At 37.2% G+C, this 12,996-nt stretch overlaps 1 pseudogene; it reads left to right on the top strand.

The window, feature by feature from the left end:
• The first annotated feature begins 889 nt into the window (after window positions 1–889).
• Window positions 890–1,396, top strand: LOC103276314 (annotated as a pseudogene).
• The last annotated feature ends 11,600 nt before the right edge of the window (window positions 1,397–12,996 follow it).

Here is a 12,996-nt window from a genome sequence, read left to right as displayed (position 1 = left end):
AATTGGGGATGAAATCTTTTCTTATATTCTTATATCTTTGGAAAATATTCCTAGGAGTATATTTGTGAAGTCAAAGATATTCACATTTTTTCTCATAATTCTTTTAATATTTTTGAACAAAATTTGTTCAGTGGAATAATTTTTTAAAACTTCAAAGTTATATCTCACTACTACTTAGTGAGGTATTAAAACTCACTACAAATGAGTTCACTTTCAACAATCTGCTAGGTGTATTTCTGTTGTTTGCTTGCATGTACAACCAGGCCAATCATTTGCCATTATTCAACAATGGTCGATGATAAATATCAGCCTGCCATGATTTGCATGTTACTTTGCACATGTTCCCTTTCAGACTATAAGTTCAGAGAGGATAAAACTCTGTACCACTGTACATGACAACACTTCACATTCTAGATATTCTAGAACTGTGTGACATTTTATCACATTTCCTTTTTTATATTAAATTTACTCCTTAAACAGTAAAAACAGTAACCGTGTATTATTTGCTCAGTATCCATCATAAATGCCTAGACAGCACTAAATGCCCAATATGTACCTTAGATGGATGAATAAATGAAAAACTTCTTACCAATATTATAATTAAGATAAAGACTAACAAAGAATAATAATAAACTAATTTTAAATGGTCATTAAGTTTTCAAAAATGACCAAAAATCTCCAGCCCCCAAAGTCTCTTGTTATGATTTCTGGTTGCTCAGTTGTCACTCAAAGTCTGTATATTGTCTTAAAATCTCTTATCTTAAAATCACTTTTAATCCTCTCTACGGACTCCATAGTTCTAAGGATACCTTATAAAACAGGATTCTGGGCACTCAGCTTCTCCTCAGTGGGAAAGTTCAGGCTGAACACTTAGCAGGCGCTGCCTCTAAAGAGAACAGTCACAACCCTTATGGCAGAGATTTTGCACTTAGTAGTTCAGAAGCCCCTAGGCAGACTACAGACTATGGCAAAAGGTGTGGAGTCTCTCATTTGTACAGACTGGATTCGTCACAAATTTACCAGGTCAAGAATTCCAGAGAAAGTATTTCAGTTTTCACCTGCCAACCATGAAAAATATGGTGGGGATCCACAGAACCCTCATAAACTGCATATTGTTGCCAGAATAAAAGGCACAAAAAGACGTCCATATTGGGAAAAAGATATAATAAAGATGCTTGGATTCCAAAAGGCACATACCCCTCAAGTTCACAAGAATATCCCTTCAGTGAACGCAAAACTGAAAGTGGTTAAACATTTGATAAGAATCAAACCCCTGAAGTTGCCACAAGAACTTCCAACAGAAGAGGACATGTCCAGCACATGCCTTAAGAGCACTGGGGAGTTGGTAGTGCGGTGGCATCTGAAACCTGTGGAGCTGAAAGCAATTAAGTCCTAATGCCAGAGCAGCTTCAAATTTAAAAGTGCAGATCATTTTCTGTTAAAAAATGGTGACAAAGTGTTTTCATTCAAATATATGTTAAATACCAGTCCCTTAAAAAAAAAAAAAAACAGGATTCTATGTCTAATATCTCTTTCTATTCTTGTCTGTTTCATCTTCTTTAGCTGTACTGTAAACACAAGCTTACAATAAGCTTGTAAATACAAACATAATGTAGAAATCAACTCAGTCAATGGTTTATATTTCTAGAATAATTCCAAGTTACATAGATGTTAACTTTGTGTCCAATTTTCCTCATATGTAAAATCAGTAAAGCAGACGCTGTCATTTCAGGAACACCAGCATCGGTTTTTTACATACACAGGACTGCTTCCTGTGTCTCTCTGAGGATGTTTTTAGAATATGGTAACATGTCAGTGCCTAGGAACCAATGTCCTAGAAGCAACCCCCAACCAATGAGTCATAGGAGTTGATAGATAAAGTCCTCAGCTTCCTTGTCCTTCGGTGGTGCCATTCTAAAGCACATTCTATACAGTCTCTGAAGGTTCTTCAGTGGTACTTGAGCCTTGGTTACACATAGCAGACACTCACTAATTAACAGACCTTTGTCTGATTTCCCCTCTTACCTGTCTCACTTCCTCACTACTTCACACAGAATAGAGAATTAGACCTGATTTCTCAAATAAAATATTTGTACCCAAGTTATTGTCTCAGGGTCTCCTCTTTGGGTAACACAAGCTAAGACACTGGAAAATAATAGCAGCATCCATCACATAAAGCCATTGAAGGCATTATGGCATCAAGACAAGTGCTTAGAATAGTGCCCATGATGTAGACTCAGTTCACAATGTTAATTATTAGTAGTATGAGCCAGGTTTATTAGTGCTATACCTAGTATTATTTGTCTCCTCTGACCTACTGCCACTTGATTTTACCAATCTTGGTTCTCTATTTAGATCCACACTTTTTCTCTTGATATTTGTCTCAATTCCCACTCAATCAATGGCACACAATGAAATTGTTAGACTTTTTGTGTTTACCTTTTAACTTTTCCTTCTCTGAAATGAACCAGTTAGGGTTATCTCCAACTGCTTCAAAGGTAGAAATGTGAAACTGGACAAATATAACTAAAAAGACTTGTATTACTGCTGAGATGTGGTTGGAAAGACACAGGTTTTCCAGTTTAGCCTCTTTTTCTGCTGGAAATACAAAGTACAAAAGCAATTCCCAGGTGAGCATTTAAGACCAATGATAGCGGATCTATCTGAACAAGTATACATGTTGCTGGAAAACTCATTCTCTTTTTTTACCAGTATCAGTACTCTGAATTTCTTGAATTAATTTTCAACTAAGATTAATTCTAGAACAATTCCCTCAGAGTGTAGTTGGATAGTTGCCTCCTGGATATTTATTTTTATCCTTTCTCCAAACTACCAGAGGATATGAGACATCTGAGTATGCAATAAGTAAATCTTGCTGGATTGGTATTAAAATTACATAACAATTTCTCTTTTGCATGTGAATATCTCAAAACAATCAGATTATTCCTATTTAGGCTAGCTGCCCAAAAGTTTGTAACTAAAGTTATAGATATTAAAACACATTTGTGATGGATTAGACTGATATAATTGGTGATTTGTATAATAAGGATAATTTCATCTTGTTTTTAGTTTTATTAACTGTGGCAAAATACACATAATGTAAAATTTACCATCTTACCATTTTTAAGTGTACAGTTTAGCAGTTTTAAGCACATTATTGTACAATCTCCAGCACTCTTTTCATTTTGCAAAACTGAGACCCTATACCCATTAAACAAGTCTCCATCTCCTCTTTTCTCAATCCCCTGCCAATCGCCAATCTAATTTCTATCTATATGAATTGACTGTTCTTGGTAACTATTATAAGTGGAATCATACCTCACGTGTCTTTTGTGACTGGCTTATTTCATTAGCCTAATTTCTTCAAGGTTTATCCATGCTATAACATAGGTCAGAATAGCCTTCCTATTTAAGGCTGATAGTATCCCATTTTATATATATATACATATATATGTATATATATATACACACATATATATGTATATATACACCATATTTTGTTTATCTATGGATTCATCAATGAACACTTGTGTTGTTTCCACCTTTTGGCTATTGTCAATAATGCTGCTATAAAATTGGATGCTTGAATTTAGGCTGATAAGAAGGAGCTATAAGTTGAAAAACTAGTGCAAGGGGCAAGTGCATAACAAACTGGCAATAGCATATTATAGTGGTCAACAACTCTTTTTTGGTTTCAGAGACCAGTTTAGTAGAAGACAATTTTTCCAAGAACAGTGGGGTGGTGTGGGTGAGTGGTTTCGAGATGATTCAAGTGTGTAACATTTATTGGGCCCTTTATTTCTATTGCAATATATAATGGAATAATTATACAACTCACCATTAAAAAAAAGAGGCACAGACGAAAGTTGTAAATAAAATAATTGGTGGGCAGCCACTGATCTGACAGAAGGTAGAACTCACCCATGGCTCACCCTCTCTGTGTTACCTGGTTTCTCACAGGCCAGCAAGCTGTATCAGTCTATGGTCAGAGATTCCCCTGGCATATTTTTTTAATGAGGCAGATAAGGTTTAAGAGATTGGAACTTAGTTGGTCCCAAAGAACAAGAAGTTGTGCAAAATTCTTGTTCATGTTTGTATCAGTAGTATATGTCATTAAAATTGTATTTTTAAAAATAAAATAAAATGGAGATAGAGTCTACCCATCAGAGACCAAAGCCTTTTGTAATGTAAGCCTGACCCATACCCAGACACACAAAGGTTGACATTGTCATCAGACCACTGCAATTTAGTCTATCACCTAGGATTGTGACAGAGAAAGAAGGCAAACATCCCATAGTCCATGTGACATGAAATGTTTTAAAAACCTTATGAATCATGCTTCCACTAATTTGGTCATGTCATAGGATCATTGCTACCCCTAATTAAGGGCTTCTCTGCATGAGGCATCATCATAGGCACTGCTGAATGAGTGTCCTCATCACCCTTGTATGATTAAAATCAAAGACACAGAAAACAGCTACAGACAGATTCCAAGGACATCTGAACATAAAATTCCATCAAATTATAAAGCCACTAAAAAGGTATACACCTTAAGACAGACTATATAGTATAGAATAAACGATAAGTAGGTGTCATTGGCAGGTATGTATATTAATAGAGTGGATCAGTGGACCTTTGGGGAAAAGTTATTACTTCTTGAATTTATCAGGAAAGTTCACTCAAGGATGTTTTGAAAAAGTTCAATTTTGAAAGATAATCATCTTCTTTCTACACTTTTCACATAAAGAGCTAACCATTAAGGTAGTAAATCATAGATCAAAGTTAGTTAGCATAGCCTAGATGCAGAAAAAGGCATTTTTTGCATGTAAGAAGTAAGAAATTCAATACCAAAGTAATATTATCAGTCGTCTGATCATTTTCAATCACAGACAGGAAGTATGACACAAACTTTTCCATAATATTTGGGTGCGTATGAACTAACCTTATTTTCTCTGTCCCCAGAGCCAATACTTGCGTAATTATTTGATATATATAATTTTTTTATCAAAAGCATTGGTGCACATCAGTGAGAACTTTCAACCACCTTGAAAATGACTTTTAGAATATTTCATTAGCAGACTGTCTTTCAGAGCCTGAGTTGACATTCATGTTTCTTCATACCAGTCTTTCATCCATAAAATCCTTTGTTCTGCTGAACAGTTTTCAGACAATGTGGGCAATCAAAAAAAAAGCGTCCATTCCAGCATTTGATCAGTCTTATTCAAATCTCATCTATTAATGCTCTTTTGAGATCTTTCTAAGAATTTTATTTCCTTTCTTTCAGTATCATCATATTATTTCCTTCAAAACTCTCCAAACTTAATGAAATGGAAGCTTGACATTTCATAGGAATAGGCAAAATTCATGGTTAAATTTGATTCATTTTTTATCACTTTCAGTAAAGTATATGGGAAAATAACTGCTGTGTTTAGTTTGAAGATTTATTTTTAATTACAGAAGATTAAATTTTTAGCACTCAAAACATTAGAAAAAAATGCCAATTACTTAAACAACCTTTTATACATAAATAATATATTCAAAGCCAAATAATACAAGTAACCCAATAAATTATTTTCAGTATTTTAGTAAAAAAATAAAATGCTAAATGAATATTTTGAGGAACAACCTGTTTATAACACATCCTGTAAGTAGGATATGTTTGGGAATCACAAAGTCTCAGGACTGTGTAGAACATCAAACTCCAACACATCTAGTTCTGCAATGCCAGAATCACCTTGGCCACTTTAACCTCTCCAATATTTATGTGAAAATATACATCTGTTTAGCTATTTAGCTAATCTATTGTGTATACTTTAAAATGAAGCTGTTCCTACGTAAGTAAAATTTCAGCATGCCTTGTCATGTGAGTGTGTATTTTGTGAAATACATACATTTCAGAAGTAGAAAATTCTAGTTTATCTGCACACTTATGCCTACTAATCCCACTACATTAATATGAACAGTCATTTAGAAATTTTGGTCTTGGCAGAGGTTGGGAAGATGGTGGCCGAGCCAGTCGGACTACGTGAGTCCCCGTGTGATCACTCACACAGGTATATGAAAAAATTTGTGAATATGTGGAAAATTTTGTGTATATGCTGGTGAACAAATGGGCATGTGAGTGGTTGACTAAGTGAGGGCTAGGGAGCGGCCAGGGCTCTCCTGGTACAGCGACTGGTGCCACCGCTACTGGGCTTGGACCCTAGCGATGCCCAGGATGCAGAAGTCGAGAACCATTTTCTTTTTCTTTTCTTTTTTTTAAATCAGCAAACCTTCCCTAGAAAGAAAATGCTAGGGAAAACTGACTAAGTGGGGGATCGTGAGCAAGTGGCAGGTCCCTGGTGAAACAGCTGATGCTGCGGTTTCTCTGCTTCCTCCCTGGCTCTTCCCAGGTCACAGAAGCAAAGCACCATTATTTTTAAAAAAAACAGACAAAAACAGCAGGGAGAAAATACCACTCAAGGCTCTCTCTCACTGGTGCAACAGGAGAGAGACTATCAGCTCCTAGCCTTGCCAAACCACTTCAGCACCTGGCAGGGCACTGGCAGCAGGGGCTACAGAGGGAGTCCAAAGGCAAAGTCCCACCGAAGAGGACAAGAGAGGCACCCCACCACCATCTTGAAGGAGGGGCAGGAAAGTGATCTGACTCGCTCACCACAGAGCACAGACCCAATCTTTGTGACTGGCAGATCAACTACTCAGGGATTGATCGTGGCCCAGAAGGAATATCCTGAAAGCACAAACTTCAGAGGGACCTGACGAGTGCTGAGTTCCAGGTTCCCCACTCCCTACCCTGACTCAGCTATGGGATGAAGGGTGTGGCCAGAAAAGGATGAGGAAGAACTCCAAAGAGATCATTGGAAATAAATAACAATATGACAAGCATGGAAAGCAGAATTAACCTAGCTGAAGAATCTCAGAACTTGAAGACCAGAATATGGAATTAACCCTATCTGTTAAAAAAAAAAAAAAATAGAAAGAAGACTCAGAAAGAAAGAAAAAAACCTACAAGAGATGTGCAATTATATCAAGAGGCCGAACCTACACCCGATTGGTATCCCAGAAGAAGAAAGGGAAATGGAGAACAACTTGGAGCAAGTATTCCAGGAGATAATCCAAGAAAATTTTCTCCATCTCACCAAAGATGTGACCAACCAAGCACAAGAGATACAGAGAACTCCCACAAGACATCAAATGAAAAGACCAACCCCTAGACACATAGTAATTCACCTACACAAAGTAGGCACAAAAGAAAAAATCCTAAAGGCAGCAAGAGAGAAAGGTCAGACTACCCACCAGGGAAAACCAATCAGAACAGCAGCAGACCTCTCGGCAGAAACACTACAAGCAGGAAGGGATGGGAGCCCTATATTCAAAGTCCTCAAAGATAAATAATTTAAACAAAAAATTTCCTATCCATTCAAGCTCAGCTTCTTCAGTGTTGGAAAGTTAAAAACCTTCCCAGACATCCAATCTCTAAGAGATTATGGAACTTTCAGACCAGCTCTACAGTAGACACTTAAAAAGGTATTAAGCACAGAAGAAAGAAAAAAAAAAATGACCACACACTTACCAAGAGAACTGCAGAGCACAGAATCAACAGAGAATACAGTGAAAGAAGAAACTTGAAAACACACACATTCATTAACCCCAAAGCCAAAAGAAAATAAGCAAACAAAGAAAAAACTTCATAAGAACCTCATGACAGGGAGAAGCAATCACATTTCAATAATCAGCCAGAATGTGAATGGACTAAATGCACCATTGAAAAGACACAGAATGGCAAACTGAATAAAAAACCATGACCCAATTATTTGCTGCATCCAGGAGATTCATCTCACTTCAAGGGACGCACACAGACTAAAAGTTAAAGGATGGAAAATGAGTTTCTAGGCAAATGGATCACAAAAGAAGGCAGGAGTTGCAATCTTAATATCAGACAAAACAGCTTTTAAGCTACGAAAAAATTTAAAAGGTGCAACTTTTTGATAAAAGATAACTATAATGATTAAAGATTCAATCCATCAACAAGAACTATCCATCCTAAACATATATGCACCCAACACAGGAGCATCAGCATTTATAAAACCACTATTAAGTGACCTAAAAAAAAATATTGACTCTAACACTATTATAGCAGGGAACTTGAATATCCCCTAACCTACTGGATAGATCATCGAGGCAAAAAATCAACAAGGAGATCCAGAACCTAAACTTGACACTTGACCAAATGGACTTAATAGATACAGATTATCCAACCCAACAACCACAAAATATACATTCTACTCATCACCACATGGAACTTACTCCAAGACTGATCACATCCTTGGTCATAAATCAAGCATAAACAAATTCCAAAGGTTGAAATCTTGCCATGCACACTCTCAGACCACAGTGGAATAAAAATAAATATCAACACCAGCAACATTTCCCCAAAGCCCACAAAGAAATGGGCATTAAATAGCATAAGGCTGAACAACTACTGGGTCAACACTAAAATCAAAGCAGAAATTGAAAGATTTCTGGAAACAAATGAAAATGAAGAAACATCTTACCAAAACCTCTGAGATGCCATGAAATCAGTTCTCAAAGGGTAATTTATATCTCTACGAGCACACATTTAAAAAATGGAAATATCACAAGTGGAGAGCCTAACAAATCACCAAAGGGAGCTGGAAAGAGAAGACCACCAAAACCCCAACTTTAACAGAAGAATGCAAATCACCAAAATAAGAGCCCAAATACAGGATATAGAAGACAAAAATATCATAGAAAACATCAACAAAGCAAAAAGCTGGTTCTTTGAAAAAATTAACAAAATTGATGGACCCCTAGCAGGAATGACCAACAAAAAGAGAGAAGAAGCCCAAATAAACACAATCAGAAATACAAAAGATCAAATCATAACTGACCCCAAAGAAATACAAAAGATTATCAGAGTTTTGCTATGTACACCTACATGGAAACAAACTTGATAACCTAAATGAAATGGAGGACTTCCTGACATGGCACAACCTCCCCAGGTTGAAACAAGAAGGCATTGAAAAACTAAACAGGCCAGTAAAAACCCAGGAAACTGACTCTGTCATATGAAACTACCTACAAAAGATAGCTCTGGACCAGAGGGCTTTCCATCAGAATTCTACAAAACTTACAAAGAAGAGCTTATGCCTATCCTTTAGAAAGTATTCCAGACAATTGAGAAAGATGGAATTCTCCCGAAATCATTTTACAAAGCTAAAATGACACTGATAACCAAACTGGATATAGATCCAACAAAAAAAGAGAATTACAGACCAATATCAATTATGAACATAGATGCAAAAATCCTCAATAAGATTCTAGCAAATCAGATCCAAAAACACATCTCTAAAATCATCCACCATGACCAAGTGGGCTTCATTCCCAGGATGAAGTGCTGGTTCAACATTCACAAGACCACATACGTAATTAAATACATCAGCAGATGTAAAAACAAGAACCACATGATTATCTCATTAGATGCAAAAAATGCTTTTGATAAAATCCAGCTTCCCTTCTTGATAAAAACCCTCAAATACCTAGGTATAGAAGGAACAGATCTCAAAATAGTAAGTGCCATCCACGATAAACATACAGGTAACATATTGCTAAATGGACAGAAACTGGAAGCAGTTCCCCTGAAAACTGGAAGAAGACAAGGCTGCCCACTCTGACTCCTCTTATTTAACGTTGTGTTGGAAGTCCTAGCTCAGGCAATTAGACAAAAGAAGGAAATCAGGGGTATCCAAATAGGGAAAGAGAAAGTCAAGTTGTCCTTCTTTGCTGATGTTATGATCTTATACCTTGGAAATCCAAGAGAATCTGTCAAAAATCTGATTGCACCAATAAAGGCAAAGTCTCAGAGTACAAAATAAATTTACAAACGACAGTTGCATTCCTATACACCAACAACAAGCAGGCAGAGACCCAAATTAAAAGCACAATCCCATTCACAATCGCCACAAAAAATGAAATACTTTGGCATCTTCCCAACCAGAGAAGTGGAAGAGTTTTACAATGAGAACTACAAAACACTGCTTAAAGAAATCCAAGAAGAGACAAACAAATGGTAAAATAGTCCATGCTCATGGATAGGAAGAATCAACATTGTTAAAATGTCCATCCTACCATAGGCAATCTACAGACTCAATGCAATACCCATTAAATTACCAACATCATTCTTCTCAGACCTGGAAATGACAATACAGAAATTCATGTGGAAACATAAACGACCATGAATAGCCAAAACAATCCTTAGCAAGAGAAACAAAGCAGAAGGTATTACACTTCCAGACTTCAAACTTTACTATAGGGCTACCGTTATCAAAACAGCCTGGTATTAGTACAAGAACAGGCACATAGACCAATGGAACAGGATAGAGATTCTGGAAGCAAAGCCTCAATTTCTCAACCAACTCACCTTTGACAAAGCCTCCAACAACAACTGGGGAGAGGAGAACTTATTCAGTAAATGGTGCTGGGAAAATTGGCTGAAGATTGAAACAGGACACCTCTATCACCATACACAAAAATCAAATCTAAATGGATCAAAGACCTAAACATAAAATCTCAAACTATAAGATCTTAGAAAACGCAGGAGACACACTTATGGAAATTGGAAGTGGCAACCAGTTCCTATTCAGATCCCTAAATGCCCATACCATAAGATATAAGACAGACAAGTGGGACCTCATCAAACTAATGAGCTTCTGCAAAATAAAAGAAACCATCAAGAGAGCATGGAGACAGTTCACAGTATGGGAAAAAAAATATTTGCCAACTGTATATCTGACAAAGGCCTAACATTTAGGATCTACAAGGAATTCAAACGTGCCAAAAGGAAAAAAAAAAAAAAACAGACCCTTTAAAAAGTGGGCAAAAGACATGAATAGACACTTCTCAGAAGAATATATATGGGAAACCAACAGACATATGAAAAAGTGTTCAGTATCACTCATCATCAGAGAAATGCAAATCAAAGCCACATTGAGATAACACCTAACCCCAGCAAGAATGACCATCATTAATAAAACAAACAACAACAGATGCTGGCAAGGATACAGAGAAAAAGGAATGCATCTACATTGCTGGTGGGAATCAAACTAGTGCATCCTCTTTGGAAGACAGTGTGGCAGTTTCTGAAAGAACTAGAAATTGATCTTCCATATGACCCAGCAATTCCCTTATTGGAATATACCCGGAGGAACTCAAATCATTCTACAAAAAAGATACCTGCACACGTATGTTTGTTGCAGCTCTATTCACAATTTCAAAAACATGGAACCAACCATGTTGCCCATCGAAGCTGGACTAGATTAAAAAAAAGGTGGTACATATACACAGTGGAATATTATGCAGCCATTAAAAGGACAAACATAAAGACTTCACAGCAACTTGGATGGATTTAGAATCAATCATACTCAGTGATCTATCACAGAAACAAAGAATAGAGTACCATATGTTCTTACTCATAAGCAAACCTTGAACAATTATAATACTATAAGAAAGCTATTGGCAGTAGTGGGAAACTATCAGGGAAGAGAGAGTGGGATTGACAATTGAGGGAAACTGACAGGGGAGGGAGGGGCATACCTCATCAACAAGGATGCCTGCATAATCAATGTTTGTATACCTAACCCTGAATTGTACCCCACATCTTTATAATAAAAAATATACAAATTTTTTTAAAAAGAAATGTTGGTCTTTAGAGTTAAATGCAAACCATAAAAACAAAGAAAATTTGCTTTGCAGAGCTTATAAAGACATTTTAAGTAGGATTCCTGCAGGGGAGAAAGACACATGAATCAAAAGTCACAGTATAGTGTGTCCAGAACTTACATGTATATACAAGTTTCAGTGAATGTAGAGAAAAGAGGGCATACGTTCTGTCATAGATTGGTCCTAATATATGCCTGCTTGTTTTATTCAGGCCTTATCATCCTCACAATTCTGGAAAATTCCAGTGATAACTTGGCAAATTGAGACACTATTTGGAGTCAGTGATTTTGTATAGCTCAGCAAATAGTCATAAATAAAGGTTTACCATCTTATCTTGCCACCCATGACCCAAAATTTATTTACAGTCACTCCCCAAACTTTCTCACCCTTGTTCCATCTTTAATTTACTCTTTGTAGTCTATCTTCTGCCCCACCACTGTCTTGAAAGCTCTTTAACCAGAGTCCCCAATGATTTGGAGGGATGAATTCCAGTAAATATTCCTCAGTCTGCACTTCACATATTTTGTTTGCCCCCTTCAGATCTACTCCCAGCTTTCCACCAACCTGTTCTGCACTCAGAGTCTGCTCTATATGAAAAACATTTACTAGTTCCTCTGTTTCCAGTTGGACTTAGCCAATGGAGAGCCCAGACAAGAGAAACGAGAGAAGTCAAGAGAGAGTCAAGGGAATTACTCTTCACCCGCTCCTTGCAAGGTCCCTCAATCAAGATTCAGAGTTCCTTTAGCAATAGTCTCCACAAAGCTCTTTCGTGACAGCTTCTGGTCACTGCTCCTCCTCTTGCCCTTCTAGGCTGAGGAGTAGTTATGACATCACTCTCTTTCTTGCCCTATAAAGGCACTATCATATGGGGTTTCCCCGCTCACACCTTGGTAAACAGGTTCTTTATTAAGCCTACTTCCCTCAAATCACCCAGTTTGAGAGTGCAATCTGTTGCCTGCTGGAAGCCTAAAAAACTACAGTTCTTATCTCATTTGTCAGTTCTCCAACATTTGATACCATTGTCACTCTCTTATCTCTGACTCTACCTGCTTAGTCTCCTTAATGACTCTGTCTTCATGTGGTCAAGAAAAGGTGACATTACTAGAAGATGGTCACCTAGTAGTAGCCAACTGATACCTCTCTCACAGAGCAGACCAAGGAAGAGAGTTCCAGAAACCAGTGACTCCAGCAGCTTAAGCAGGTTGAGATGGAGGATGCATCCCCACATCCTGCAGAGGATTCTTGGGACACACAGGA

Source organism: Carlito syrichta, unplaced genomic scaffold (assembly GCF_000164805.1).
Source record: "Carlito syrichta isolate Samal-C Ts95f unplaced genomic scaffold, Tarsius_syrichta-2.0.1 Scaffold316035, whole genome shotgun sequence".
Lineage (NCBI taxonomy): Eukaryota > Metazoa > Chordata > Mammalia > Primates > Tarsiidae > Carlito > Carlito syrichta.
Note: the sequence above shows the minus strand (reverse complement) of the source record. Positions and strands in the feature narration are given on the sequence as shown.